Below are 5,201 nucleotides of genomic sequence, written 5' to 3'. Positions count from 1 at the left end.
AATGAATCTTTAAAACCATTCACTTATACAAAATTAACTAGTCAGCAAAAAAGAAATGGGCATGTATGTCTCAGCAAGTCTTTGACATTCTCCTTCAAAGAATAGTAGTCATAATCAAATTAGGCTTGCTGATTCTTCCTGCATTTCATAGTTTGCCAGAGTAATGTGAATTTGTTATTCATTTTAAAAATTGTGACTCTAAGTTTGGTTTGTACATTTTAAAGGAACCTGGTCAACCATCTCTTAAATTATAGTGAAAAAAACAGCCATAAAATACTCATGTCTTAATTTGTATAAAACCTTTCATATTCAGAACTAAATGGTAAACTACCAAGTTGATACTGAAAAATAGTCCCCTAAAGGAGCTTAAGTTCCTTATATAATCAAATTGAACAAAACACATGAATTTTTGCTGTGTATTGAAACATTATTTCTTACATATCACTACGTGATAGATTATATTGACAAAAATATGCATAATTTAGGTGCTATAAAAACAAATTAAAAAATTTATCATCTGAATTACAATTTCTTCCAAAACAGAACAATTCCTTTTGAATGTAAATGACTAGGAAAATGTATTAGGCATAATATTCTTAAGCAAAAATGTACTATTCTCAGCCAAGGTTTCTCAGATACTAATTTAAGGTTCTATAGAGAAGAGAAAAGGTTTACAGTGTAAATGCCTCTCTTTCATATTAAATTACAATTGAAATTGCAATACTGAAGTTTGGAAGTATTTTAATTTTGATGTTTTTATTTTGTTTTGTTCCTTTTTGTGGAATATTCAATTTCTAGAATATATTTCAAACTCTTAAAATACAGCTAGAAATCTACAAAAAAAAAGGTTATAACATTTTTAGCACAAACCAACTTTTAAATACATTAAGAAAATGGAGCAGGAATCATTCAGAAGTTCATCTTTTATATTTTCTCTACTCAACACTCATGACCAGTATGCAAAATTCCTTGCTGCCAGGTAAACATATGTCCTTAAACTAAGTCATCATTTGAAATAAGTATGGGTAGGCAAAAAAAAAAGTTACAATGGTTTAAGGATGTGCAGGATTCTTATTTTTAAAATTTGTCATAAAGAGAATCATTTTTAAATGATATTAGTTTTCTTTATCATTAAAGTCATTTCACATTTTTCTACCATTCTATTTTCAGAAGTGAGGCTGGTTTGGGAACATTTTCATCACATTGAATGGCCTTATAACGGTCTATATACCCAGTTTGTCAGGAAATAATGAGGATAGTAGATACTCTCAGCTCTGAAATTGAACAAATTGTTAGGACTTTTCCTTTTTCTCTTCCCTTTTCTTCTTCTTTTTGTCAGAATTTGGCTTGTGTTAAATGAGGGCAAGAGAGTGAGCATATTTCAGAGCACTGTCATCTCCCTGAGACCTTCCTGCTTTAAGATGTGCTGCATATTGAAATACACTGAGGACACTTCCCAGGGGAAAGTGACATTTAATCCCCTGCTGGCATCATGAGCAAATGCTGTCATTGCAGCATTCACTGGAGGAACACAAGTCTATTTCTTCTCAAAAGATTTTCACTAATATATATGAAATGCTTCTTGACACTCTCTGAGAAATAATCTCTCTCTCTAAAATACTCAGAAGGTGGCCCAGTGGGTGATCATTTCCGAGTTGCTCTGACTGTTAAGAAAACAATCAGAAAATACCAACCAGGGGCTCCACTACCTGGGAGTCCATTCATGTGAGTACGTGGGATCTCAGCTGTGTATCATTTATTTTATAGTCTTCCTAGAAATTTAATAAATTTAATGGAAAATTGCTCTAATTTTTCCAACATGTCCAGTACTCATCTAGGACTTACTTATGATATAAAGAATGTATGCAAAACAGATTTATTTTTCTTAAAATAATTTAGAATGTAAACTTATCTGATAATTAGTATTAAGTATATGTAGTTAGTACAACTGAATAATACAACTGAATAATAAGTATGCAATTTATTGATTATTATTGTATGAAATGGCATAGCCCAATTTCATAATCATAAAGTCTCTCATTTGTGATTTGATATGATTTGATATGAAGTTTTATATGATAAGGCAAATTAAATTTCACTGGCATCTATTTAATAAAATAGTGCAATAATTTATAATTGGGAATATCCTTGAAAATACATAGTGAAATTTTCCACTGATATTCTAGAAATCCAAGCACACAAGACAAATCCGTCACACATCTTAAGATTTAATATTTGCTCTGAAGATGAGATGAGGAAAAGTCAAGAAGAAGAAAAGAGACTAGGAAATGGAGATGAGAAAAGAAAGATGAGGGTAGGCAGTATATTCCATTGGAGAAACAATAGAAAACAGATTCGGCTGTACAAGTTTGGATTGGATTTAAGGATCCCCCACAGGCTCTTTGGTAGACAGTGGACATTGCATGATAGATACTGTGACTTGGCACCCAGACCCCATTTAATGGAATAAAGTGCTGGGGGCGGGGGGCGTGGTCCTGCCAGCCAGAAGTTTTCAGCAATCAGTCCCTTCAGGGATTGTCTCTGCTGTGTAGAGCCTCCTTGATCAAGGTGACACATTTAATAAAAGATCAGAAAGGGAGAAAAATGGACTGTCCTGTATTTCCAGTTTGGGACAACCCTGAAGGGCCACTGTACCAATACAGCTTGCTGCTTTGTTGGGCCAAGTTGCTATTATGCATGATCACTGTTTGACCATTTCCTCTGTCCTTTCCCGCTCAATCCTCCTCCCATGCTCTGGCATTGATCCTGACTTACCCCTTCATATAAATGTTCTGCACATTGTTCTATCTCTGGGAAAGAGTTTCCTTCCCAAGTTGTGATTCCAGAGAAACTGGAACAAAGGACATTTGAGAAAGATTCCAAATAAACTATCCTTTGTTAACCCCAATTTAAGCCAAATTTATTTATTTTATTTTATTTTTTTTAAAGAGAGAGCGAGAGAGAGGGAGAGAGAGAATTTTAATATTTATTTTTTAGTATTTGGCGAACACAACATCTTTGTATGTGGTGCTGAGGATCGAACCCGGACCGCATGCATGCCAGGCAAGCGCGCTACCGCTTGAGCCACATCCCCAGCCCAGAGCCAAATTTATTTTAAAATGTGAAATATATATAGGTGTGTTAGTCACTTTTGTGTCATTATGACCAAAATACTCAATGCAAATAACTTAGAGGAAAGTTAATTTTAGCTCACAGTGTCAGATACTTAGTTCAAGGTCAGCTGAATTCATTACTCTGGTCCCAAGGTGGGGCAAAACATCATGAGGGAAGGGCACAGTGGAGGAGCACATCTCCATTTAGGGCCAGGAAGCAAGGAGAGAGAAAGGGGACTGGTTTCGGGGAAGATGAAACCTTCAAGGGAACACCCCCAGTGACCCACCTTCTCCAGCCACACTCCACCTGCCTACAGTTACTTTCTGGCTAGTCCATTCAAACCTGTTTTATGAACTGATTATGTTACACCCTCACCATCTAATCATTTCACCCCTGAAAATTCTTGCATTAGCTCAGGACATTTTGGAGGAAACCTCATATCCAAACCATAGCAACAGGCAAGAAATGAAATGCAATATGTTATTGAAGAGAAAAGCCATTCTTTCCTTTCAATTGTAGTGAACATTGGGAGAAGATATAGCTTGACTATTAAATTTTCCTCTAAAGGTTCTGAAAATAGTTTTCTTTCTTTCTTTTCTTTTTATTTTAAATTAAGGAATTGAGGAATCAACCTAAATTTCCTTCATTTTGAAATCACTGAATATTTTAGATTGTGCTTATTATGGCTACCAGATCTAAGAAATAATATATGTTATTTTGTAAATGTTGGTGTCACACTGAAGCAGTAACTAGGAGTTTTAGAAAATAGTTTCTGCATCAAAGCACATATTTTTACCCATATTATCATTTCCTGAAGAAGTTAGGGATACCTCAAAAACAAAAACATAATATTTGAAATAAGAGACAAGGTTTCAAATGTTGATTCTCTTACTGACTAGCTATGTGATTTTTACCAAATTTCTTTTATGTTTGAAACTTCCCTGATAAGATTAATATTTTAAGTTACATAATTTGTGCAAGTCACCAATAACTACATAGACCAGGAAAAGAGAAACTTTTCTTCTTTTTTTGAAAATATTGATCCAATCATAAGAGGGGATGCTCTATTGAGGAACATACTGAACCTTTATCTAATATTTGTTTACCTATTTTTATTAAAACAAATGAATAAACAAACAAAACAACTCATGTGGTGCCACTAGTTTGCTGTAACTGGTTTACATAGACTCATGAGAGATAATTATTATATAATTAGTAATTACATGACCCAGTTATTAAACACAGACACTATATAAACAATAAATATTATAAATTTAATTAAATTTTATAACTTAATTCAATTAAAATATGAAGCAAAATAACATAAGTATTTTATGTTATGCATAAATAAATAATAAAAATAAACAATTAAATTATATTAATTACAAAGGTAAAATGCATCAGCATTGACTCATTCCTAATAATTTTATTATATTTTAATAATAGCTAAAATCTTAAGGTTATTTATGCCTATTATATCTGTAAGTTGAAATCTGTGCTCCAAATGCTGCTGTGCAGTTCATTCAAACATCATATTTGGTGATGCCACATTGAAGCTTGGAATGAGCCATGGCAGGAATATTTACTCATAGAAATCAGCAAACATTGTCAATCAAGGTCCCTCCCCATGCTGTCATCCCAGACTCAGTAGTTAAATGTTTACTAGCATATCATTGTAAAGTGTTTATTGCATGTATTTTTTACATACTAAACCCTTTAATTTCATCCTCATAACAAGCATTGGAAGCAGTTGTTACTATGAACCCACTATACAAGTGGGGACCAAGGGTAAGGATTCTGCCCTCTCAGTGCCTAGTGCCCACACTTGCTGGCTGGTGAAGGAAGCATCTTCCTCAGGTCCATGTTTCTTTCATAGACTGCTTTTGAGCACTTTAAATTTCAGGCATTGTGGTAGATGACCATATCTGCCTTGGGAGGGAAAACTGAAGGGTGGCCAGAATCTCATTATTGTACATTAATATTTGTGGGTAGCATTCCCTAAGACTACACAGAGCATAGTTTGACATGTTACATGGGGTGATCTGTTTTAATTTTTTATCTGGAAAATAGGGATAGTCATCATCTTC

This window comes from Callospermophilus lateralis, unplaced genomic scaffold (genome assembly GCF_048772815.1).
Source record: "Callospermophilus lateralis isolate mCalLat2 unplaced genomic scaffold, mCalLat2.hap1 Scaffold_43, whole genome shotgun sequence".
Taxonomy (NCBI): domain Eukaryota; kingdom Metazoa; phylum Chordata; class Mammalia; order Rodentia; family Sciuridae; genus Callospermophilus; species Callospermophilus lateralis.
Note: the sequence above shows the minus strand (reverse complement) of the source record.